The sequence below is a fragment of the Oryctolagus cuniculus genome, chromosome Y (genome assembly GCF_051225735.1).
Source record: "Oryctolagus cuniculus isolate XC-2025 breed Fujian yellow rabbit chromosome Y, ASM5122573v1, whole genome shotgun sequence".
Taxonomy (NCBI): Eukaryota; Metazoa; Chordata; class Mammalia; order Lagomorpha; family Leporidae; genus Oryctolagus; species Oryctolagus cuniculus.
In genome coordinates, this window is record NC_142889.1 from 16,055,680 (window position 1) to 16,082,615 (window position 26,936).

Consider the following 26,936-nt stretch of genomic DNA (forward strand, 5'->3'; position numbering starts at 1 on the left):
CCTTGGCCAGCATTTATCATACACCTACTGTATCCTGGCCCCATCTCAGGTGCTCAAGAGAAGGGCAGGTGGTGGTGGCCTGGGGCAAGTGCCCGTGTGGGCCTGCGTAGCCTCAGAGTTGAGACGGGACAGTTGACGAAATGGGCAAAGAGAAAAGTGGGCTGAGGACAGGGCCTGGGTAAAGGCCCTGGGCCAGCACGGAGCCAGGAGGCCGGTGTGGCTGGAGCAGGGAGGTGGGGGGGTGCCCACAGCAGAGGCCCAGGCCTCCCATTCAGGGGGTTATGCCTCCCCCAGGGAGCCCAGGATGCACATTGTCAGCGGGGGGCATTTCCTGCAGAGGTGTGGCCTGGGGGCACCTGTGTGCCTGCCCCTCCCCAGCCCTCAGCAGGAGCCTGGAGCTGCATCACCCTGCCACCAGACGCCCAGCATAGTGTGGTCGGGTGGCCACCCTGGCACCTGGGAAGGACCCACATGCCCGCCAGGGCCGCGCTGGCCTCTCTGTGCAGGGCTGAGGTCCCTGTCTCCGGAAGCTTCGGAGCCCAGTGGGGCTGAGGCCTCTACAGGAGCAGTGTCTACACTGGGCTGGATGGGTCCAGGCGGGAAAACTGGAACTGCAGGCGGTGTGGCCATGAGAATCGCTTCCGTGGCTTTGTATCTTCCTTGGGGGGGGGGTCTCATGAAGGAGGCAAGAGCGAGGATGTGCGGGGCCAGGACAGGCACCGGCCGCCACCAGCCTCAGTCTCCCCTGCCCGCTGCCAGGCCGCTGCCCAGGCCGGAACTGTGGGCCGAGCACACGGGCAGCCATGTTTGGACCCCGGGAGGCTCTGCTGTGAACTGGCAGTCAGGTGGGGGGGCTCGTGGGCACCGGGCTGGCGCTGAGGAAGGGGTGCTGGCTGAGGGTCTGGGGTCCGGGGGATGAGGTCACGGCTGTGCAAAGGCCCTGGGGCAGGATGGAGCTGTGGGTGGGTGGGCGGGGCCCTAGGGAGCCACGGCGGGGTTTAGGCGGGCAGTCGCCCCCCATGCCCATCTGAGTGCCACCCACCACCTTCCCTGCTGTGTCCTGGCACTGGGGTGGGGGTCGGGGCACTCCATTTCCTGGCTCTCGGGCACTGCACACTGTGCCCACATCTGAGGCTCCAAGGAGCCGCCCAGTCTGCTGCAAACTACAGAATGTGTCCCGGGGCCAGGCCGGACAGGGGCCATGGGGCCATGGGCACCTCCTCACCCCCGCCCTTACACTGCGCAGATGGGGGCTGGGCCCCTGGGGCGGGTGAGTGAGTGAGTGAGTGAGTGAATGAATGAATGAGTGGCCTGCCCAAGTGAGGCCCCTCCATCTCCCAGGTCAGTGGCCCAGTATCTGGCCGTCCCCCAGTGCTCAGAGAGGGGCAGGGGCTCCCGGGGGCTCTGAGCTCAGCCGGGCAGGCTTGGCCACCTGCACAGGGTGGACGTGACTTGGGACCAGGTGAGGCTGTGGCGGAGCTGTGACCAGGTGGGAGGAAGTGAGGGAGCCATGCGAGGCCGCAGATGCCGCAAAAATGAACACGAAAACACAAATTTTCGCCAGAATACAGAATAGCAGTATATCTTATTCATTACTGGTGAGAATGCATAGTGGGACAGAAATTTTACCAGACATCTTGATGTGTTATTAGAAATCCAACCACAGTATAACCATATCATACAGCACACTGGTTCCAATATATTTAAAACAAGAGTAGATAAAAAACTGATGTGAAATATATATAGCAATATATATTGGATATATTGGATATATATATATATGGCTATATCTATATATGGATAGACCACAGGAGGAAAACAGGAGATGCATAAACAGAAGGTGCATAGGATATGGGTATTGGGCATGGGGACGTAGAGAAACACCTGGTTGCAGTCAGAGGCATTCTAGAAACTTAAGTATGACAGTGGGTTCCAGCAAGAGCAGAGAGGTATATAAAGGTTGCCATGAGCTGGAAGCACAGACAGTGAAGTTACTGCAGGGTAGCAGAAAGATCACTCTGGGGAAGGGAAGCAGACAGTTGAGGGAAGATCTTGGCTTCATGTAAGAGGGGCTGGAGGACATGATGATTGACATGGTGCAGGGAGACACTCAGGAAAATGTGCTGGAGACACAAGGGATGGAGACTCATGCAGCTGGCATGTGCTGCAGGCACAAGGAATAGGGAATGTTGAAAGCTGACATGAATGTCAGAGATGTTATAAATGACAAAAAATCAAGGGTGAACAGGCATCACAGTTAAATGAGATAGACACTGGAGAAAATACATGGGTTTCAGACATAGGAATGGAGAGACATGAAGCCTGATATGGCTGTGGGCACATGGGGATGGAGATACTGGGGCAGACAGGACCTGCACACACAGGGTTTGCAAACATGTAAGAAAATTAAGGGATTGCAGAAAAACCAGTGCTGAGAGAAAATCTGCATCCTTAAGTGAATATGTTAGGACAGCACAAACCAATCATCCCAGCTTCCTTCTTAAGAATTAAAAAAGAAAATGCATGAAAAATATTTAAATAAAGTCAGAAAAAGGATAATAGCAAGCATCAATAAAATGCCGGTTTCACAAAAGTACTACAGATACATATAAGCAAGGAAGAACATTTTTTTAAAATATTAGCAAAATTTATAAGCCAGTAGCCAAGTTTAAGAAATGAAAACAGTGCTATTCTTTTCAGGGTTCATAGAACTATCCAAGATATTAAGGTTCTGTGAAATTCTTATGAATAAAAGTTTGACTCCAAAGAGGCAACTAACAGAATGGGAGAAAATATTCCCAAGCTATGTAACTGTTAAAGAAATGCAACAACAACAACAAAATAAACAATCCACTTAAGAAATGGTTCAAGGCTGGCACCATGCTCAATAGGCTAATCCTCCACCTGCGGCACCGGCACACCGGGTTCTAGTCCTGGTCAGGGTGCCAGATTCTGTCCCTGTCACTTCTCTTCCAGGCCAGCTCTTTGCTGTGGCCTGGGAGTACAGTGGAGGATGGCCCAAGTCCTTGGGCCCTGCACTCACATGGGAGACCAGAAGAAGCACCTGGCTCCTGGCTTCGGATCATCACAGTGCGCCGGCCGCAGCGGCCATTGGGGGGGTGAACCAACAGTAAATGACGACCTTTCTATCTGTCTCCCTCTCTCTCACTGTCCACTCTGCCTGTCAAATAAATAAATAAATAGAAATGGTTCAAAGGACTCAAACAGATTTTTTATCAAAAGATGAAATTCAAATTGCCAACAAACACATGAAAAAGGATTATGTTCCCTAGCCATCGGGGAACTGAAAATAAATACCACACTGAGGTTTTTACCTCACCCCAGTTAGAACAGCTTCATAGAGCAACCAAAAAAACAATAAATGCTGGTGGAGATTGTGGGGGGCGTACCCTAATACACTGTTGGTGGGAATGTAAACTAGGACAGCTGTTGTGGAAAACAGTATGGAGATTCCTCATATGACAGGAAGCAGGAGGGAGGATGGCAGCATGAGTGGGAGAGTAGGGTGGGAAGTAGCACTATGCTCCTAAATCTGTATTTATGAAATACATGAAATTATTTACCTTATATAACTAGAAAATTACTTAAAAATTGACTCCAGAGTTAAAAATCTGCTATATTTTTTTGAAGTCCAATTTTCAAAAACACAAATATAAGATGAAATAGGAAAATTCCTATATAATTTAATAAGTTGAACAAATTTTTGGAAATCCAAACCAACCGATCAAGAAAAATGTTCCACAAGGAAAAATCTGGGTCCAGACTTATGGAACATTATACACTTCTAAGAGAAAAATAAATAAATAAATAAATAAATAAATAAATAGAAAACCACTGAATTTCCCTGACTTGTTCCAAGTGGACATACACAGAAGGTTTTTGAATCTGTTTTGGGAAGCTAGTGTTACACATATGATGCAAACGAGACCAGGGTATACAATGAAAATGAAATCAAAAAGCATGTCTTTCATAAACTGAGGTACATATATGTAAGCAAAATATGATTATATGAGTTCAGTCATCTAGGAAAGCATACCAGATCAAGAACAAATGAGCTACACTAAAAATTGAAGATTTTTAGCATTCTCAAATAAATCCTATCAATCATCCAGAAAGGTGAAAAATATGAGAAATTACATGACCACTTAAATACTAAAAAGCATTTAATAAAATTCAATATCTGACCAGAAAATAAATCTACTTGTAGCAGAACAGGAAAACACAGACTTCCTTCATGTGATCAAGATAGTCTAAAATGGAGTACAGCACACTACTTAATACAGGGCCAGTGAAAGCTTTATCCTGGGAAGAGACACGGATGTGACTGTCTTCTCTCCCCATCCCTTCAACTCTGTACTGGAGGAGTGGTCATGAAATCAACAAAAAGAAACATAAACTTTAAATATCAACTTTTCAGCAATAAAACTCAATATACATGGATGACACCATTATAAGAAGAGAGAATGCACTCTAACCCCAAGCCAAATACAACCGGTAAGTGAATTTAGCAAGACTACCAGGTAGACAATCATTATAAGTCACAGCAAGAAACAGAAAACATTAAAGGACAAAAGGCAAACTAGCAAACATGTATCTACAAGAGGAATTTAAATTATGTAATATCTTCAACATTATTCAAATGCATATTAAACACACATGCACGCACACAAAGGACACAACAGAGAAATGACTCCACAACATGGAGAAAGCAAAGACCCAGATGTCAATGAAGTGCCAGTAGGTCAGGAAATTCTATCTCACCTGAGTATGGCTTCAGATCACCAGGGCTGTGCAGGAACATGGAGGTGACCCTGCCACTGGGGAATCTGGCAGTAGAGGAGGCGGCTTCAGACCCCAGCCCAGCTCCTCACTCCCCTCACCTGGCAACACTCCCCTACACCCACTGTGCCAGGGAGCCTACTGATTGGCTACTGCTTTATGACATCATCCATGCCCACCCGCTTTGCAAACTGTCCAACCAGGCACCCCTTGGGGGAGAGGCAAACATGTACTCTCGTGAGATTGTCATCTCACAGTCTCTTCCAGGCTGCACTGGGCAAAGTGTACCTGTGGTGGCTCAGCTTTCTCCCCTCTGCAAAGAGGGAGCTGGAGACTTGAGAAGCAGGAAATGTGGAGAGCTTAGGGCCCAGTGTCTGAGAAGGGGGAGGTGGAATGGGTGGATCCTGCTAGGACTGACTGTCCTGGTCCCTCAACTTGGACTTGCCCATGGGAAGCTCCTGAATTCTGCAGACTCCACAAGGTGAGGGCTGGGCTGGCTCCAGAATATGGGTGACATACCCTATCCCTGCACAGTGACTTAATCCACCAGGGAGGCAACAGGTGATGGCACAAGTATGCGGGTTCCTATCACTCATGTGGGAGACCAGCATGGAGTTCCTACCCTCAACTTGGCTGAGCCCTGGCTTTGCAGACATTTGGGGAATGACCCAGTAAATGGATGATCTCTCCTTGTTCTCTGTCACTCTGCCTTTCAAATAAATAAATAAATCTTTAAAAAGTTTAGGAAGAATTTTCTCACCAACCATCTCTTGTCCAATAGCAATGGCTGGAAGTATGTTCTGAAGTGAGACATTAACAGACAAATGGCCATCAAGGCCATGGGTACATGGCGGGGCTGCTTGTAGCAGGCAGTTCTATAATGTTTTAGGAGGAATGCTCCCTCTGGACTAAACACTCAGAGATATGCTCTGCACCCTTCCCTCCCTGCCCTTGCAGTAACCTTCAGTAATGGCTAAATGCCCCTGCCCCAGGATACTGCTTTCAAAACTGTCTGTGACCACAGAGAAGAGGTGGCCTGGACAGTGGTCACTGAGGAGAGAGGAAAGGCTGGGAACCTCAGGGACTCCCTTCCCTGGCCTGGAGTCCCTGCTCCTATGTCACAGGTCTGCAGCAGAGCATGCCTGTCACCTCCCTCAGCCTGCGGCACCTCTATTAACATTGCCCATGACTATGTTAGACTTGGGGAGCACAATGTACTGTCCACTATCTCAAGTCAAACTCCTAGGTTTGCTACAAAGTCATCTTCTCAGTGCATCCCTCCCAGGCCATGAGGTTGGGAAGAAATCTCCCAGCTGGTCAGAGGCTTCTGACCTGACCTGTGTTTGGTGGGGGGTGGCCTGTCCCCATTTGTGAATGGGACCTGTTGTCTCAGCTGCAGCTCTACCGGCCCAATCCTTGGTGTCTAGAAGGATTCACCAATGAAGCCTCGGCAGTGTGTGTGTGGTGGGGGAGAGTGGTCAGGTGGCTGATGTCCCCATTAAAATGCAGTAGTGGAAACACTGTCCCCAGGCACTTCTGGGTGAGCTCTGTGCTTGCTCTGCCCTCTTCTCCAAGGACTCATCCAGGAGGTACCACTTCTCCATGGGCCCCTCCGACTTTTTCTTTTTTAAAAGATTTTAATCATTTTTTGAGAGATAGAGCCACAGACAGAGAGAGGGAGAGACAGAGAAGGAGATCTTCCATCTGCTGGTTCACTCCCCAGATGGCTGCAATGGCTGGAGCTGTGCCCATCCATAGCCAGGAACCAGGAGCTTCATCCAGGCCTCTCATGCGGGTGCTGGGGCCCAAGCACTTGGGCCATCTTCCACTGTTTTCCCAGGCTATAGCAGAGAGCCAGATAGGAAGAGGGGCAGCTGGGACTTGGACTGGCACCCATATGCAATGCTGGTGCCACAGATGGAGAGTTAGCCTGCTATGCCACAGTGCCAGCCCCCTGACTTTTTCTTTAAGGGGGGTGAGGGTATGGGTAGCATAAGGCTTCAGGCTCTGCCTGTGTGCTAAGGGAAGGTAACCATAGAGGGCCAAAGGAGCTGTACCCTAGAATCCCCAGGTTCTGTGCCTGTTCCTATCTCTCTGCATCTTCTCAGGTAGTTTTCTTTTCTTTCTGGTTGTGAAACATGCATCTGTCATCTAAAGATTGTGAGTCCTGCATTAGCTGCACACACACTTTTATCTAGGGCTGACTGGTTCTGGTGTTTTGCATTCTTCTCCTGCAGTCTCTTTGCTGCCTCAGGGAGTGCTGGCCTGTGGTCATTACAAATTTTGACTACTGGGGTCTCACCCACAGTATTAGATAAGTACATCTCTAAAGCCATTTAAAACAATTTCTGTGTTTGGAAATGAAGAAGTTGCCATTACTGATTTGACTACATGCCTGTTTAAATGACTAACTCTGGGGCCAGCGCTGTGCTGCAGTGTGTTAAAGCCCCAGCCTGCAGTGCTGGCATCCCACAGGGGTGTCAGTTCCAGTCTCAGCTGCTCCTCTTCTGATCCAGCTCTCTGCTATGTCCTGAGAAGGCAGTAGAAGATGGCCCAACTTCTTGGTCCCCTGCACCCACATGGGAGACCCAGAAGAAGCTCCTGGCTCCTGACTTCAGATGGCTGTTGCAGTCATTTGGGGAGTGAACCAGCAGAATGGAAGACTTCTCTCTCTCTCCCTCTCTCTGTAACTGTCTTTCAACTAAGTAAAATAAATCCTTAAAAAAATTAACTCCACCTTGACTTAATTATTGATTTCCCAGTTGGAAGTTAATAGAGTGTTTAGAAAGCTTTTAATAAATATAAATTTCATAGGTACAACTTCTATAATTTAACAATTCTTACCCCCAATCCCACCTTCCCAATCCCAAACTGTCCCACCTCCTACTCCCTCTCCCATCACATTCTTCATTAAGATTCATTTTTAATTATCTTTATATACAAAAGGTCAACTCTATACTAAGACTTCAACTGTTTGCACCTACGTAAACACACAAAGTATAAAGTACTGTTTGAAGACAAGTTTTACCGTTAATTGCAGTAGGTTAAGCATGTGATGCTGGCATTCCACATCAGAGTACGGTTGGAGTCCCAGCTGCTCCACTTCTAATCCAGCTTCCTGTTAGTGTACCTGAGAAGGCAGAGGAAGAGGTTTCAACTGCTAGAGCCACTACCACTCATGTGGGAGACTCAGATGGAATTCTCGTCCCCAGCTTCATCCTGAGCAGACCTGGCTATTCTGGCCATTTTGGGAGTGAAACATTAAATGGAATGTCTGTATCTTCTCCCTCCCAACCCTCAGTATAATCACCATTCAAATAGACTTTAAAATTGTTTTGATATTCATGTACCATTTTTGCATAATATGCATTTTCCATGAAGTTTTTGAAGACTGTTACATGTATGGATTTCAAAATTGGTTGCACAAAGAAAAGGTCCTTTAATTCAATTCTGCACAAGTTTTTCAAAACCTCTCATTTTTTTTCTATTTTCTATAAATAATATATATTTGCATTTCTTGCAAAACATTGATTGTATTTCCTTCCTCATTTTGTCCCCAATGATATCATTCTAGTTTGATTTTCATTTTTTATCTGCACAACTGTATTCTGTCTTGCAATTTCTTCTCATTTCAGTCTATCCTATGTGAAGTGATTAGATCAAACTTCTTGGAGAACAGTTTTTATGTTGTTACTCTCCTGTACAAAAGTGGTTAAGAAAACAAAAAGAAATACTCATATTTCATTAAGAATAAAATACAAAATCTTTAGTCAGATGATTATGGATATCATAAATCCAATGGCCTGTTAACTTTTTTTTAAAAAAAGGCTTATTTATTTGAAAGGCAGAGTGACAGGGAGGGAGATAAAGGGAAGGAAGAAGGGAGGAAAGGAAGGGGAAGGGGAGAGGGAAGAAAAGGGAGAGAGAGAGTGCGTATGCAACCAGGGATTGGGGGGGTTAATCTGATGAGTCACTCACCAAATGCCCAGAACAGGTGGGATTGGGTAAGGCTGAAGCAAGGAGCCAGGAATTCCATTCAGATCTTCCACATGGGTGTTAGAGACCTAAGTACTTGGGCCATCATCTGGTGCCACCCATGCACATTAATAGGAAGCTGGGTCAGAAGCAGAAGCAGGGTTCAGTCCCAGGCATTCTAATATGTGTTGTAGGCATCCCTAGTGGGAGTTTAACCCACTGCACCATAATGCCATTACTGGAAGTTTATTTGACATTTCTTTGATATTTTATGTTTCTCTGGCATTTTGAATTGCTTTACCTACTGGTACTGTGATACAGCAGGTTACTCTCTCACCAGTGATGCTGGCATCCCATATGAGCACCCTCTTGAGTCTCGGGTGCTACATTTCCCATCCAGCTTCTGGCTAATGCATCTGGAAAGAAGCAGATGATCCACGTCATTGAGTCCCTGCCATCCACATGGGAAACCTGGATGGAGTTCCAGCTCCTGGGTTTGGCCTGACCCAGCCCCAGCCAATGTGACCATTTGGGGAGTAAGCCAGCAGATGGGAGATGGATCTCTCTCCCTCACTCTGCATTTCAAATAAGTAAGTAAATCTTTAAGAAATAAATTTATTTTTCAATATGTTTCTCCTTAGCTTCTAGAATAGCATTCTCCCTTGGTGCTACTGCTATCTGTTGACTTGTCTTTCTCAGTCTCTTAATGGAGCACAACCCATCTCCCAAATGTTGATATCCTGTCACAGATATTTGGCCTCTTCTGTTCTCTAAGTTACAGACTCTTGAGCACCTAAATAACTCTCATGCATAACCTTGCCTATACATGCCTGAGGACTCCAAAATATCAGATTTCAGGTCTGACTTAACTTTCATTTTCAAATGACTGATGAAAAAACACATCTGGAAGACAGCATTTAGCCTTGTGGTTAAGATGTTGGTGTCCCACACTGGAGTTAATGGGTGTGATTCCCAGTTCCGGCCTCTGGGAGGCAGCAGTGTGATGGCTCAAATGATTGGGTTCCCCACTCCTCAACCACCTCTGGACATTGTGGGTATTTGAGCAGTGAACCAGAGGGTGAATACCCCTTCTCTTCCTGTCTTTTTGCCTCTCAAATTAAAACACAAAACAAAACAAAAAACCCATGTCTATGTCTTCCAATAAAATGACTGACTTAATGGCTAAAAGCAGTTTCATTGTTAAATTCAGCAAAAATAATTCTTGGTTGTAAATGATATTTGAATAATGAATAATTGTAAATCAAATTTACATAATGGATTGGGAAGAGAGAAAGATGTGGACAATGATTTTTACATTTCACTTTGATACTTCTTTGTCATGTAACCTTAAAAAATCCATTGTGCCTAAGTTTGATGTCCTTAAAATTATGGGCTCATCTAGTTGAGGCAGTAGTATAAAGGGAAGTGGTCAGAATCTTAGAAATCATCTTATTTCTGCCCCAAAACAGTTAAGAGACATCAGCAAGTCATTTTATCTCTCTAGTTCTTTCTCCCTTGTAACATAAGAAGACCATCTTTCTATTTAAAGGATTTATTCTACACATTCCTATCTTAAGGTAAGATTCACATGACTGTGACACATTTTGTGACTGTCAGGTCTTCAATTCTACTGCATTGTTAGCAGTGTAATATCAAGCTGGCACTGAAGATGAAGTGCTAAACAACATAGGACTGCCAGGGCTTATTAGGAGCTACAAAGAATCATTTGAGTTCATGAAAATGTTTAAATTTAAAAATAGAATCACTCTATTATTGTTCAGAATCAGTATAGTTATGAATTTTTTTGTTTTAATAATTGAGTATCAGTAGCTTCATTTCTGATAGTATATCCCTGGTATTGTATATTGTAATACTGTACAAAAGTATATATTATATATTGTAGTTATACAATATTTATAGACTAACTAAAATTATAGGTAGCAATATTTATTGCTTTTTTTCTTTTATTGGATTTTATCATAGCATATGTCAATAAACCTTAATATTTCAGATTAATGACTAATGAGATTATCCACTGTTCAGCCTCCTGGCTTTGACCTGGCCCACTCTGCAATGCTGTAGATATTTGAGAAGTAAACCAGAGGATGAAAGATCTCTTCCTTCTCACTCTCTCTTGCTGTAACTCTGCCTTCAAATAAATAACTAAATTTGTAAAACAAAAATATTATCCACTGCAAATTGAACATAATCAGAAGGAGAAATTCAAATTGGAAAGTATAACAATTTGGTAAAAGATAAAGGCATTTGTTATATAGTAAAGAGATTATTATGCAACCCAGAATTCTCCTAAATTGTATGGAGGAAAAGGAGCACTGGTCACTGACTCTCAGCCTTAGAGGTTTACTTGGCATCTCTATTTTCTGGGTTTTTAAGGCACCCATATAATTGTAAATCCAAGTTTATATCTTTAGTTATTTAGAAGGTGGTTAATCATCTTGCCACCCACCTCCAGTCACACACACACACACACACACACACACACACACACACAAACACACAGAGTCTGGTTAGGAATGCAATCAATCCATTGAGAAGTTTAATCTCCCTGGGCAACTTAATTTGATACTATAGCTATCAATTTTATGTAGCTTTGCTAATGTTACAGTAAAGCAGGACTGTTTTAAAATTTTATCATTTACAAAAGAAAACAGCCATGGTTTATACACATTACATTTATAATTTATCTAAATATTTTTGTATTTTCAAATCTTTGTATTTAAAAGTTGTTTTATTTTCATTGAGTTCACAAATATTTTTATTTAAGCACTGATATCTATCTGTCTTTAAACATTCTCTTTCCCTGTTTGGGTTGTGCAGACAGTATCCCCTCTGAGACCTCAATCTCTTAGTTCCTCAGTGATTCCTGAATCTTTGATGGTGAATTCCAGACAGGCTACTCATTCATTATTCTAATCAGCAGCCTCACTGACAGAATCAGCTATCTGAGTCACTATGGACCTTCTTTGCCACAGGCTGGAGGAAGACACGTGCAGTTTTATCTTATATGACTGTCTATAGGCTATCCTGCAAGCCCTGCACTGAGAGGAGTTATGGAATGTTTTTGTTCTAAGTTGGCATACCTGATGCTATGAACTATTTCCCAATTCTTAGTTATTTCATTTCAATCTCTGGGTAATACTCATTTCATTATTTTAATTTCATTGAGTAACTAGTGAACTCATAGGAGGTAACTTTTTAAAAAAATAATTAAAAATTGTTTTCAGGAAGAGTTTGCTGCTGATGAGGGTTACATGGGTTAAAGATTGATGTGACTGATTAAGATTTCTTTTTTCATGGGTTTATTGAAAATTATTTCAGGAAGCCAATCTTGCTTCTGACATTCCATCTTTTTTTTTGAACTTTTATTTAATGAATATAAATTTCCAAAGTACAGCTTATGGATTACAATGACTTCCCCCCCATAATATCCCTCCAACCCACAACCCTCCCCTTATCCAATCCCTCTCCCCTTCCATTCACATCAAGATTCATTTTTGATTCTCTTTATATATAGAAGATCAGTTTAGCATACATTAAGTAAAGATTTCAACAGTTTGCTCCCACACAGAAACATAAAGTGAAAAATACTGTTTGAGTACTAGTTATAGCATTAAATCTCAATGTACAGCACATTAAGGACAGAGACCCTACATGAGGAGCAAGTGCACAGTTACTCCTGTTGTTGACTTAACAAATTGACACTCTTGTTTATGGCATCAGTAATCACCCTAGACTCTGCCAAGGCTATGGAAGTCCCCTGAGTTCACTGACTCTGATCATATGTAGACAAGGCCATGGTCAAAGTGGAAGTTCTCTCCTCCCTTCAGAGAAAGGCACCTCCTTCTTTGATGACCCGTTCTTTCCACTGGGATCTCACTCACGGAGATCTTTCATTTAGGTTTTTTTTTCCCCCCAGAGTGTCTTGGCTTTCCATGCCTGAAATACTCTCATGGGCTTTTCAGCCGGATCTGCATGCCTTAAGGGCTGATTCTGAGGCAAGAGTGCTGTTAGGACATTTGCCATTCTGTGGGTCTGCTGTGTATCTCACTTCCCATGTTGGATCATTCTCTCCCTTTTTGATTCTATCAGCTAGTATTTGCAGACACTAGTCTTGTTTATGTGATCCCTTCGGTTCTTAGTCCTATCATTATGATCAATTGTGAACAGAAATTGATGACTTGGACTAGTGAGATGGCATTGGTACATGCCACCTCGATGGGATTGAATTGGAATCCCCTGGTATGTTTCTAACTCTACTGTTTGAGGTAAGTCAGCTTGAGCATGTCCCGAATTGCACATCTCTTCCCTCTCTTATTCCCACTCTTATATTTAACAGCGATCACTTTTCAGTTAAGTTTCAGCACTTAAGAAAAATTGTGTATTGATTACAGTATTCAACCAAAAGTATTTAGTAGAACAAACAAAAAAAATACTAAGAGGGATAACATATTAAGCTGCTCATCACCAGTCAGGGTGAGGGCTGATCAAGTCACTGTTTCTCATAGTGTTCCTTTCACTTTAACAGGTTTCCTTTTTGGTGCTCAGTTAGTTGTCACCTATCAAGGAGAACAAGTGGTATTTGTCCCTTTGGGATTGGCTTATTTCACTCAACATAATGTTTTCCAAATTCCTAACAGGGATCACTTTTCAGTTAAAATTTAAACACCTAAGAATAATTGTGTGTTAATTACAGAGTTCAACCAATGGTACTAGAACAAAAAAAATACTAAAATGGATAAAGTATTACATTGTACATCAACCATCAGGACAAGAGCTGATCAAGTCACTGTTTCTCATCGTGTCCATTTCCCTTCAATAAGTTTCCCCTTTGGTGCTCATTCATTGCAGGATCACTAAATCAATCTTGTTTTAGTGTGCTACTATGCACACTGTTCCAGGATGTGCTTCCTTGACTCAGGGTTGAGCTGAGAATTGGAGCAGGGGAGTAACATTGTTATTATTTGACTTGGAAACCTTATGTCATTCATTAGAACAGTAGGGAGGTAGCAGCATGCATGTCATCTTTGCCAGCTAATGTGTGAAATGGGAAAAGTGTGCATACGTTTTGTTTCCTAAGCTTAGGTTAGTATTCATGGATAAATTAGAAAAAATTAGTAACGAAGCCAGGAAGTGATTAACAGTGTTTTAGTAATCCAAGAATATTTTCCTAATCAAAATAGAAATACACAGATAATCTTTGGTAAGTCCTAATATATACCATTTCTCTATGGGATAGACTCTACATTTGTTCATTTACAGAAGTCTATTGGTCATCAAACTTGTGCTTCTTATTGTGCTTAACATTGGGCATGAAAAGAAAATTAAGGTCAAGTTTATATTTGTTGAGGAATTCACAGCCTTTGAAAGTATAGATGTAAACTGGAATGTAACATGGCAGTGGGTGGATTTTTCCTTCTGCCTCACCACTTTATATCAAGGTGACAAAGACCCACATCCTTGTGGAGTGCAAGGCTTGCCTTTCTGGGCCATTGCAGAGATTTCCAGTGGAGCACATTGACGCAGAGCTATGCTGGACAACTGCAAGCCCATACACAAGTGATGAGCTGAAGGGCTAACTTTCCTTCTCAATCAGAGTGATGGGTGGTATGTTCTGGAGTTGAAGGAAGGTCTGAGGACTGGGGTCCTCGGGGCAACAGCCTTGAATTGTGATGGACGGCTCCCATCCCTCTTAAAGGCATCACTCTGGGAGGCCAGCACTCCAGCATAGCAGGTTAAGGCATGGCCTGCAGTGCTGGCATTCCATATGGGCACTGGTTTGAGTCTTGACTGCTCCACTGCCAATCCAGCTCCCTGTTAATGAGCCTGGGAGGCAGCAGAGGATGGCCCCATTCCCTGAGCTCCTGCACTCATGTGGGAGACCTGGAAAAATCTCCTGGCCTCAGCCTAGCCTAGCCCTGGTCATTGCAGCCTTTTGGAAAGTGACCAATTAGATGGAAGATCTCTCTCTCTCTCTTCTCTCTCTCTCTCCTATCTCTCTCTGTCTCCTTTGTCTCTGTACTTATGCCTTCTAAATTAATAAATGAATCTTTACAAAAAGCCATCACCCTGTCTCTGGTTATAGTTTCCCTTCTCCAAGTTGCCTTGCTGAGGTTGGAAGTTAGAAGAGCTAATGTGTGCTCTAAAGAAAGGGCTGAACCAATCATTTACTCTTGGATATAATTATGTGTTGCTTCCTTTGGATCTTCTTTAAATTTTTTTTTTCTCTTAGATAGTAGTCCTGAGCCATAGGCTACTATGACTATCTGATGATTCAGATATGCTGAAATGCATAAATGAAAATGCAGGATTGAAAAAGAAACCAATTTGTTGAAATATGGTAATCAAAATATTAAAAAGAAAAAAAGGGTAGAGAAGATGTTCACTTCCTGGGAGATGGAATACACACACTTTTCCCTATTTCTTCCCTTTGAATACAACTAAAACGTTTGTACATTATGGAGGAAACAAACATAAAAAGTCTGAAATGTAGGAGCCGGCATTGTGTTATAGTGGGTTAAGCTGCCTCCTGCAATGCCGGCATCCCATCTGGAAACTAGTTGGTGTTCCAGCTGCTTCTTATCCAGTTCCCTACCAATGTGCCTGGGAGAGCAGCAGAGGATGGTTAAAATGCTTGGGTCCCCACCACATACAAGGGAGACGTTGAAGATGTTTCCATCTCCTGGCTTCAGTCTGGCCCATCCCTGAGTGTTGTGGCCATTTGGAGAGTGACCCAATGGATGGAAGATCTCTCTCTTCCTCTTTCTGTAACCATTTTTCAAATTAAAAAATAAATCTTAAAAAAAAAAGATGAAATGTAGAAAGACGTAGGACAAACAACCGGAGACTAGACCCAAGGAATGAGATGAGATGGTGGAAAGTTCTCTAGCTTGTCCTTTTGCCTAATATATGTCACACTTGGGCCCCAACAACTGGTAACCCAGAAGTGCCAGGAGAAAGACAAAAAATGTCCCAACAAAAGCTCTGTTTCCCAAGCCAAATGATCAAGAAAGGAGCAGCCTCACAAGACAGATCTGCTTAGGGTTGTCTCTCCCTGTTGGGTGTCAACATAAGCCAGCACAGAACCTGGACTTATCTCCAATCTGAGAACAAAGCAGGACTGCTTCTATAGAAAAAGCACATCCCAAACCAGCTGCAGCATGTTTGGCAAAATAGGATGTAGGTTCTCATCATAATTACTCACTCAGACTCAGAAAAGCACTTGTCATACCGAGAACCAGGCAAATCTCAACTTGCATGAACCCAATAAGTAGATACCAACAATGAGAAAGCAGAGATGTTAGAATTATCTGACAGGGCTTAAGGCAACAATTATACATTTGACTGCCTATATTTGCAAAAGAAATGATTGTCTTTATAAAGCAAAACAAATTCAAGAATCAGCAAAAATAAAATCCTGAAACCAATAAATCCAATGAGGTCTTAGAGTTCAAGATAAACAAGCAAATTCAGTAGTATTTGTATAAAATAGCAATGAATTACAGGCAACAAAATGAAAACTCTAATGCAACTGTAACCACTCAAATGAAGGAAAGAGTCAACATTATGGCATAGTGGGTTAAGTTGCTGTGGGTGGTACTGACATCTCATATGGTCAATGGTTTGGCTCCCAGCTGCTCTACTTCCAATCTAGCTCCCTAATATGTCTTGGAAAGCAGAAGATGGCCCAAGTCCCTGGGTCCTTGCACCCATGTGGGAGACCCAGATGAAGCTATTGTCTCCTAGTGTCCTTCAACCCAGCCCAGCCCTGGTGGATGTGACCATTTGGAATAAGGAAGAGGGAGATAGGGAAGAAAGGGAGGATGAGATGTATCACTATGTTCTTAAGATTGTATATATGAAATACATCAAATCTGTTCCTGTTACATATATAAATTCTAAAAAGAAATAAACCAATGACTCCTAATTTTAAAATATCACATATTATATTTTGGTTAGATTGTTTTTATAGGCAAAAATTGTTCTGGAACTAAGAGAAAGTTGTGACCTAGCTAAAATAACTTTCACATTTATCCTATTCAAAGAGGATTTGTTATTAAAAGGCAGAGCCTGTAGTTTATTCAGTCAATACAAATTCATGGAGCATATAGAATGTGCCTTCCCAGGCAATCAAGTCTCCCATTTGCCTCATCACTTAGTTTGTTTTTCTTGCAAGCATTTGTCATAATCTAGAACTACCTTGTTGCTTTATTAGGTAACTTGTTCTTGACATTTGAACCCACAAGATTGTACATTCCACATGGGTAGGAATTTCTTTTATTCCTCTGGGTGTCAGTAGGGCCTTGTTTGAGTAGGCAGTCGATGAGTATATTTTGAATGCAAGCTTGGGCCAGAGATTAATGAACTATTGTGCCTTAAGAAGATGAGCTGGATCTTGAAGAATGGATCAGATAAGGGAAGATTAAAGGAAAGGGGAACAATCCAGACAGAAGGTCATCAAGAGTAAAATCCTAATGGCTTTTATAGCAGTATTTGCTGCCCTCCCAATTAGAATAAACAGCAAAAACATTGAAGCTATGATTTTATATTAGATACTTTTGGGGAAAAAATAAAGTTGTCAGGGTAGGGACAGACTCTAAGGAACATCCAAAGCCAGACAGGATTTTGGAGCTGGAAGTGTTTTTAGGGATCCAGTCAACTCCCTTAGAGTGAAGTAACTGAGGAACTAAGGGGTGATAGTCACCTGGTTAACCAGAAAGTTAATTCTGTACGATCAGAATCTTATTCATTAACTTAAATCCAGTGCTCTAAGGTAATTCAGAAATATTTTAATAGAGAATAATATATGGTAAAATGGTGTTTATGGAAAGAAATCTGGGGCTGGTGCTGTGGTGTAGTGGGGAAAGCTACCACCTGCAGTGCTGGAATCCCATGTGGGCACCAGTTTGAGTTCTAGTTGCTCCACTTCCAATACAGCTTTTTTCTATGGCCTGGGAAAGCAGTAGGAGATGGCTCAAGGGCTTGGGCCCCTGCACCTGCGTGTGAGACCTGGAAGAAGCTTCTGGCTCCTGGCTTTAGATAGGCTCAGCTCCAGCCATTGCAGCCAACTGGGGAGAGAACCAGCAGATGGAAGACCTCTCTCTCTCTCTCTCTCTCTCTCTCTCTCTCTCTCTCCCTCTCTCTCTCCCCCTCTTTCTGCCTTTCTTTCTCTGTGAACCCTGACCTTCAAATAAATAAATAAATCTTAAAAAAAGAAATCTGACTCCATATTTAAGGCAAATTGGAAGAGAATCTAATTCGAGGGAACACACAAACACTAGGAAGTAAAACTGGCATGACACAAATGAAGCCATGATGAGGTGGTGAATATATGAAGGGGAAAGAACAAATTCACATTGGAGTGTAAACAAGCAGAACAAAATCAATGCTACTGTTTCAATGGCTCTTCTGGAGAAAATAGCTCTTGGCCTGAGGATATTTTTGTTCAGTCCCACCTAGAATATTTACATGATTTGTTTTCAGTTACATGTTTTTTAAAAGATTCATTTTGTTATATGAAAGGCAGAGTTACTGAGAGGCAGATTCAGAGAGACAGAGAACAATAGAGGACTTCTACCCACTGGTTCACTCTCAAAAATGGCCACAATGGCCAGAACTGGGCTGATCCAAATCCAGGAGCCAGGAGCTTCTTCCAGGTCTCCTTCCTTTGGAGCAGGGGCCCAAGGACTTGGGCCCTCTTCTGCTTTCTCAGGCCATAGCAGAGAGCTGAATCAGAAGCAGAGCAGCTGGGTCTCAAACTGGTGCCCATATGGGATGCCAGCACTGCAGGTGGTGGCTTTTCTTGCTATGCCACAGCACCGGCCCCTTCAGTTACATTTTGAGAATACATTTTTGATTGGATTATATATTTGAAATGCAGAAAAACAGAGAGAGGAGAAAGAGAGACAGAAAGGGAGAGGGAGAGAGAGGTGTTCTATCTGCTGGTTCACTTCTTCAAATGACCATACTGGCTGGATTGGGCCAAGTCAAAGCCAGGAGCCAGAAGCTTCTTCAAGGTTTCCTATGTGGGTGCAGGGGCCCAAGCACTTGGGCCATCCTCTACTGTTTTCCCAGGGATATTGGCAGGAAGCTAGATTGGAAGTGGGGTAGCTAGGACATGAACTTGTGCTCATATGGGATGCCGGTGCTGCAGGTGGTGGCTTAACCAGCTACTGCACAGTACTGGCCCCAAGGGCATGCAGTTTCAGTTAAGAGTTTTTGGGGGTTGGCACTGTGGCATAGCATGTAAAGCTGCCACCTGCAGTTCCAGCATCCCATATGGGCTCCGACTCCAGTCCCAGCTGTTCACTTCCAAATCATCTCTCTACTACAGTTACCTGGAAGAAACCCCAGGCTCTTGGTTTCAGATTGAGCCCAGCTCCAGTCATTCAGTGCACCAGCAGATGGAGGATCTCTCTCTCTGCCCCACCTCTGTATAACTCTTTCTTTCAAATAAATCTTAAGGAGTCCATGCATCATTCAGCCAATCAATAAATTGACGATATCATCAGTGAGCAATGGGTCCTGACTATCTTGCAAGACATAATAATAATTTAATATTATATTATATAATTATATAATATTATAAAATACTTCCATGAATTATTTTTGTAAACTTTTATTGAGATGGGTTATCTCCAAATATTGTATGGTCTGGTCATGATGGATTATGAGCCAAAAATCAGACCTTTGCTTAATGCCATTTCCTCAGATTACAGTGCATTTCTTACTCCAGGTGATTCCTCTTTTTATCTGTAAGGCCAAGAAAAGGCTCTTTTGAGTTGTTACAGTCACCTTGAATGACTGCAAACTTCACCTTAACTAAGATGTTAAAAATCAGGTTAAATTTGTGTGGTTGGGCCAGCACTGCTGCACAGTGGATTAATTCTCTGCCTGTGGTGCCAGCATCCCATATGGGCACAGGTTCTAGTCCTGGATGCTCCTCTTCCAATCCAGCTCACTGCTATGGCATGAGAGAGCAGTGGAATATGGCCCAAGTGCTTGGGCCCTGCGAGACCCATAAGATGCTCCTGGCTTCTGGCTTCTGGCTTCTGGCTTCAGATCGGCTCAGCTCTGGCTGTTGTGGCCATTTGGAGAGTGAACCAGCAGATGGAGGACCTTTCTCTCTGGCTCTCCCTCTCACTGTCTGTAACTCTACCTCTTAAATAAATGGATAAAATCTTTTAAAAAAGGGAAAAAAACATTGTAGTCACCATGTAGTAAATTACTTTCTTATGCTGTCAAAAAGCATCTAAGCCAGAATTGAGGAATCTGTACATGTCAAAGCTTACTGATTCAATGGCAGGGATGCTCTATAACATCAGGCTAACTCCTTTAGCTGCAATTTTGGGCTTATATTGGAAAACAAAGTTAGAAATACTATGACACCTGGCACAAGGTAGGCACCTCCCTGTCCCACACCACCCAAATATATATTGTACACTTTCATCTATGATACCTGTCATGTCCCAGAAATTCACTACTGTTTCTCTTCTCTCCAACACAATGATAGAAATTTGAACCAAGAATAGTAAAATATTGTGGTTGGATAATAGCACCCGTACAAGAGACATGCTCCAGTGAAAATTTTGGGATTGTTTCAAGTGATGTCATGACAGATAACATAAACTGTTCTATTTGTTTTTTCAGAGTGCCTGTATGAAATCACTCTATGTTAAAACATTTCTGTTTCGAACAGAGTGACAAAACATTACCAAAATGAAGAAATTGACAGGAACATTATATAGTGTATATTTGCAGGGTTATGTGGTTTCTCATATTAAATCTATTTCAGCTTATTCCATACTAGAGAACACTGGGAAACACTACCTGAGAAAATGTGCTTTTAGCAGCCCTGAAAGTCCAAACTCTAGTTTCTGTTATCATCTGACTTCTCCTTCCATGAAAGCCCAGAAGTCATAATATGACGAGCATGAGTTTTTTTTTTTTTAACAAAAGGAAGATGTCTTGCAGATATTCTCAGACATTTGAGTCCATGCGCTCTTAATATCTTGTCCTTATTTCCCTGTTCATTAGTAGATATTGCTTGCTTCACCAAAGTCTATCTGCAAGATCATTAAACACTCATACATTCAACAGTGATTTGCACTGCTTCCATTGTAGCAGGTACCATGCTCAGTGGTGTGATGCAGCAGTGGGCAGGAAAAAGTACAAGTCCTGGCAGCCACAGTCTAGTGGGGACAGACATCACATTATCAAATGATCATGGAAGTTAATGGGAACATGTGACTCCAGAGAACACAGTGCTATGAGAACATCTGAAAGGGAATCCATCTCAATAGATCAAGGATGCTGTCCCTGAGGAGTGGCCACTGCAATGATTTGTGAGTGGTGAGAAAGAACTAAAACTGCACTGCATGCAGAGGAGTCAGCATATCAAGGGCCCTAAAGGTCAGTGGGCAGACAATGTCATGGCTGAGAAATAACTCTTAAGACCAATCCCATTTACAATGCTTACAAAAAATACCTTGGAATAAATTTAACCAAGGCAGTGAAAGCATTAATATGAAAATTACAAAACATTAAAGAAAGAAGTAGAATAAATAAAATGGAAGAGTCTTCCATTTTCATGGATTAGAAGAATCAACATCATCAAAACACCCATGCTACCAAAAGCAATTCACAGATTTAATGCCATGCTAATCAAATTACCAGTAATATTCTTCTCAGCTCTAGAAAAAATGATTCCATAAAAATAAAAAATGATTCCATAAAATAAAAAATGATCCCATCAAAATGATTCCATAACAACACAGGAGACCTTGAATAGCTAAAGAGATATTATACAACAAAAACTAAGCTGGAGGCATCACAATACTTGATTTCAAGCCATGCTACAGGTCAGTTATGATCAAAACAGCCTGATATTGGCATAAAAACAGACGTGTAGACCAATGGAACAGAAGATAAACTCCAAAAGTCAATCCACACACCTATAACCAACTTATCTTTGACAAAAGAGCTACAATGAAAACCTAGAACAAAGACACTCTCTTAAAAAATGTGCTGGATAAACTGGATCTCCACATGTAGAAGTATGAAACTAGACCCCTACCTTATACCTTACCCAAAAATCCACTCAAAATGGGTCAAAGACCTGAAGCTATGACCCAATACTGTCAAATTCTTAGAGAATATTGGGGAAACTCTGCTTGACATTGACACAGATAAAGATTCTTGGAAAGATCCCAGAAACACAGGCAATCAAATAAATATTGACAAGTGAGATTATATTAATCTGAGAAGCTTCCGCACTGCAAAAGAAACACTCAGCAAAGTGAAGGAGGCAACTGACAGAATGGGAAGAAATATTTGCAAACTATGCAACTAATAAAGGGTTAATATCCAGAATCTATAAAGTGCTCAAGAAATTCAATAACAACAAAAAAATCCAGTTAAGAAATGAACAAAGGACTTTTCAGGCATTTGTCAAGAGAGGAAATTCAAATGGCCAACAGATATTTGAAAACATGCTCAGGATCACTAACCATCAGGGAAATGCAAATCAAAACCACAGTGATATTTTACCTCAACAGGCTCTCGTACAGAAATTAAACAACAAGTGTTGGGAAGGATGTGGTGAGAAAGGTGCCCTAATGCACAGCTGGTGAGAATGTAAGCTGGTACAACCACTATGGAAGACAATATGGAAATACCTCAGAAATCTGAATATATACCAATCATATGATACACCATCACACTTCTAGAATTTACCCAAACAAAAATAAATCAGCCTATGAAAAACTTAACTGTTCTACCATGTTCACTGCAGCACAATTCACAAGAGCTAAGATATGGAATCAATCAAGTTCTCCATCAACTGGTGACTGGATAAAGAAATTATGGTATATATGGTATATATGGTATATATGGTATATATAGTATATATATACACACACACACACACACACACACACACACACTATGGATTACTAATAACCTGTAAAAAAATATGTCTTTTGCAACAAAATGGATGCAACCGGAAACCATTATACTTAGTCAAATAAGTCATTCTTAAAAACACAGATACTATGTTTTCCCTGATCTGAGGTAACTTATAGAGTACCTGAAATGTAATGCATTGGAGTGAAGTGAACATTTTGAGAATCAATAATTATTACAGCCTGTCTCTTTCACTGAGGAACAGTTTTTTTTTTTCATACTATTTGTTGAACTCCTTTACTTAGTGTAGGATTAACTGAATGATCATTAAATAAACTGAAATTAGCTTTTTGTAAAAAATTAAGAGAGGGAATGGCAAAGGGAGAAGGAAGAAGAATTGGAGAATGGGCAGGAGGGAGGGGGGAGTGGGAGGTATCATTATGCTCCAAAACCTATACATATGAAATACATGAAAGTTACATAACTTACATAAAATTTTAACAAATCTTAAAGACAAAGATGCCAGTAGGCAAAATGCTTAAGTACAAAGACAAATACTTATGTTTGCTGTTGATGCAAAAAAAAAAAAAGTCCACAGGGGAATGACAAATTCTCTCAGAACTAAGCATCTTGTAAACATATGCAATGGAAAAGCAGACTCAAGCTCAACCGAGAACACAGCCACTGTGCTGTTTAAGGCTAATTTGTCTTCCCCACTTGGAGTCAATATACTAAAAAATAAGGAGTTAAAAAGATGTTCTAGGCTCCCATGACTGTTGAGTCTATTTCTCCTCTTGTGAGCTGCTCATTTGTTGTGGGGACACAACCTTTCTAGACTCTTGCAATATTTGCAGTAGATCAAATTCAAGGTTAACTCACATTTGCTGGCCCACAGCTCCTCAAATCCTTCTGACCACAGCAGTGCTTCCTCTGGGGGAGGCCTGCAAGAGAAGTTCTGCAATTAAGAGGGCACATATCAGGTTCCCTTTCCAGCTCAGCTGTTCAGGTTTGTGAGCACAGGATTCTCAATTTAATTAATGAATGTTTATTGTTTGCTTTTCTTGCTGGTTTTGGGCTTCCCAGGAGTGGAAGAAATTTTGCAATAAATAACTCAATCATGTCTTTTAATCTTAAAAAAATCACTAAGCAAACAGGTTTGAAAGCACAACTACAGCTGAATATATTTTTATCCAATAAAGCTGTCTAGTAGCTACAGACAAACCAAATGAGACAAAAACAAGTAGCAATCTTATTGACCTAATATTTAAACTTAGCATTGAATTATTGAAGTTTCCACAGTTCCTCAGACTGTAACTACTAATGTTAAGAGTAAAGGTCAGAACTACCTTAAAATCACAAAGATATCATTTTTTTAAAGATTTATTTGTTTATTTCAAAGTCAGAAGCACACAGAGAGAGGAGAGGAAGAGAGAGAGGGAGAGATCTTCCATCCACTGGTTCACTCCCAATTGGCTGCAATAGGTGGAGCTGTGCTGATCCGAAGCAAGGAGCTTCTTCCAGGTTTCCTACATGGGTACAGGGACCCAAGGACTTGGGCCCTCTACTACTGCTTTCCCAGGCCATAGCAGAGAGCTGGATTGGAAGAGGAACAGCCAGGACTTGAACCCACACCATATGGGAATGCACCACTGCAGGCAGTGGCTTTACCTGTTACACCACAGCACCAGCCCCATCACAAAGATATCTTAACATATTGTACAGTCCAAACAGCAGATGATGGGACCTGGCACCATGAATTAAGCCACCCACCCCATATTGGCAATGGGTTGAATCCAGGCTGCTCCACTTTCAATTCAGTTCCCTGCTAATGCAGTTGGGAAAGCAGTGGTGGATGCCCCAAGTCCTTGGATCCCTAAGCCCTAGTCCAAGACCCAGAAGAAGCTCCTGTCTCAGCCTCACCCAGCCCCTGGTCCTTGTGGCCATTTAGGGGAGTGAACCAGAGGTTGGAAGACTTCCCTTGTTCTGCCTCTCCCTCTCTGTAACTCTGACTTTCAAATAAACCTTAAAAAAAAAAAAGCTATTTCTGGCCCACAAACAGTGGCAGTTTCTTTGCAAGGTTAATTGCTTTGCATCTTTGGTCCTGGATGCACCAGAGACCATGCATAGGGAGTGATGAGTGATGACTGGCCCCAGCCTCGCACCCCTCTGACCCACAACACTCCTTTGAGGAAGACACTGCAGAACTATGATTTGTTCCACAGTCATGACTGTGTGAGAACGGCTTTATCATGAAAAAGTGAGAAAGGACTCAAAAGGAAGTCTTCAGCCAGCAAAAGCATGTCCCCTGATATGAGCAGGCATACAAGATTAAGTTAATCAGATTCATGAGCTGGAAAACTATGCCCCCAACCCCTATGTATTCCACCTGTATTCCCAACTTGCCAAGCAGACAACTAATTACGCCCCTTTGGGGAGTGCATAGAAAGCATGGAGCCCTCTGGCCTGCCCTTGCCCTCCCAAGCCTCCAGGCACACAGCTTTTTAGCAGCCCCTCTGCTGTCTGCCCACACCACGTGGTTTTGTGGTCATTCCCGCCTGCACAGTTTTTCCTCTCCCCGTGGCTCTGGACTGTGAAGGCTTGTACATGGCCCTTGTTCACCCCACGTCTCTTGGTGTGGGGCCATCTGGCTGCCTCTGGAGCCTCCTGGCTTGCCCCGCCGCTGCTCTCCTGCCCACATGCTCTCTCTCCTTTGCAGCCTCTGGTCTACTCCCTGGAAAAGCCTGGTGTGCCACAGCCGCTTTCAATTTCTGACCCCCTTCCTCTTGGTAAATCCCTCACTTTCCTGTGTATTTCTCTCACACTGTAAATGCTAGACTGTACCATGTTTTCTCATTTACAGAAACCCAATATTTAGAATTCTTATCTAAATAGACAAGGACCCTCAATATATCAATCTTGATTTTAAAATAAACGATGTCCCGCCCACCCCTTCCCCCCAGCAGCAGCACAGGATGATCAAGAGCACAGCGTGGCCAGGGTTCCTGGGATGAAATGGTTTTCAGCCACACACAAGGCTGCTCCACCTGCCTCCTTGCAAGCCCTCCCCGAGTGTCCACACTCACAAAGCGAGCACAGCCCTCGTAGATACAATTTCCCGGAGTAAATTCGTATTGTGCACTTGGCTTTTCTGCAGACGTTCAGGTTACAGGATATCCCAAAGTGCCGCGTGTGTAGCAAGCCGCATGTACTCACGAGGACCAGTTCATCTTCTCCAGCTTTTTCACACTCTTGGTGTCATGCGGTACCAGTCCCCTCACACACAGACTACTAACCCGCAGCCCTCAGCGGGCCGCAGCCTTTACAGCCGGCTGGCGTGGAGGCGGGTCTCTCGGGGCCAGCCCCGCCCTTCTAGAGCGATGATTGGCTGAAGGCCTATGGCAGGGGCAGAGCCTGAGCCGGTGCTGGGCACTGAAGCCCACTAACTGGCTAGAAGCCAGGGAGCTGTTGACGTCTGAGCTACCGCTTAGAGCGCCATCTGGCGAGATGCCACAACCTGCAGGCCTGCAGAAGGCGATGAATTTTTCCAGGCCACAGAGCTATGGCGCAGGCTGGCTCAGGCCCTCCTTTCCCCCAGCCTGGGGAATCTCTGCCCCCTAGCTGAGCGGATTTCCGGAAAGCACAACTGTGCCTCTGCTTCCCTCCTTAGTGAGCGGGTGAACCAGGAACTCTGCAACATGGGGCCGGGTAGTCTTCAGCAGCAGGAGACAGTGACTGTCTGAAGGTAACACCTGAGGTGGGCCTGCTTTTGGGTGGGCTCTGGGTGGGCGTCTGTGCTCCTGGGCCTGTGGGGCTACTCATCGCCTCCTGGCAGCACTGGGAGCTGGCGTCCTGGTGGCGAGGAAGGGTGAGTGAGGCGCAGTGAGCTCCGAACTTGGGCGCACCGAGGTCTTATGAGTCTAGCGGTGCAAAGAGACAAGCTCGCCTCCTGAGTCACTGCTGGCCAACTTAGAACTCACCAGAACCTTTAATTAACAAAAACAACGTATATAGTGGTGCGGTGGGGTGGGAGCACTTTACTTGAATGAGCTGCATTTGTGAATTTTTCAGAAACCACCACCCCCTCCCTACTCCTGCAGCCTTAAAATGATTGGTAAGTGGGGCATCACTGTGTCCTAGCGAGTAAAGCCGCTGCTTGCAGTGCTGACATCCCATATGGGAACTGGTTCAAGTCCCGGTTGCTCCGCTTCCAATCCAGCACTCTGCTACAGCCTGGGGAAGCT

General features: G+C 43.2%; 1 long non-coding RNA gene and 1 pseudogene across 3 annotated transcripts; one reads left to right on the plus strand and one right to left on the minus strand.

Annotated features, from left to right (window-relative positions):
- Positions 1 to 26,936, plus strand: part of LOC149119286 (uncharacterized) — a 212,042-nt pseudogene that overhangs the window by 4,255 nt on the left and 180,851 nt on the right.
- On the minus strand, positions 3,919 to 26,029 carry LOC149119287 (uncharacterized). 3 transcript variants are annotated; one of them, XR_016228719.1, is made up of 5 exons: positions 25,779 to 26,029; positions 23,575 to 23,636; positions 7,829 to 7,930; positions 4,783 to 4,847; positions 3,919 to 4,377 (listed from the first exon to the last, which is right to left on the minus strand). It is a non-coding gene; the product is annotated as an uncharacterized LOC149119287 (long non-coding RNA). The 3 variants fall into 3 exon arrangements; XR_016228720.1 differs by lacking the exon at positions 25,779 to 26,029 and having other exon boundaries at positions 3,919 to 4,372; positions 23,575 to 23,664; XR_016228718.1 differs by lacking the exon at positions 25,779 to 26,029 and having other exon boundaries at positions 23,575 to 23,664.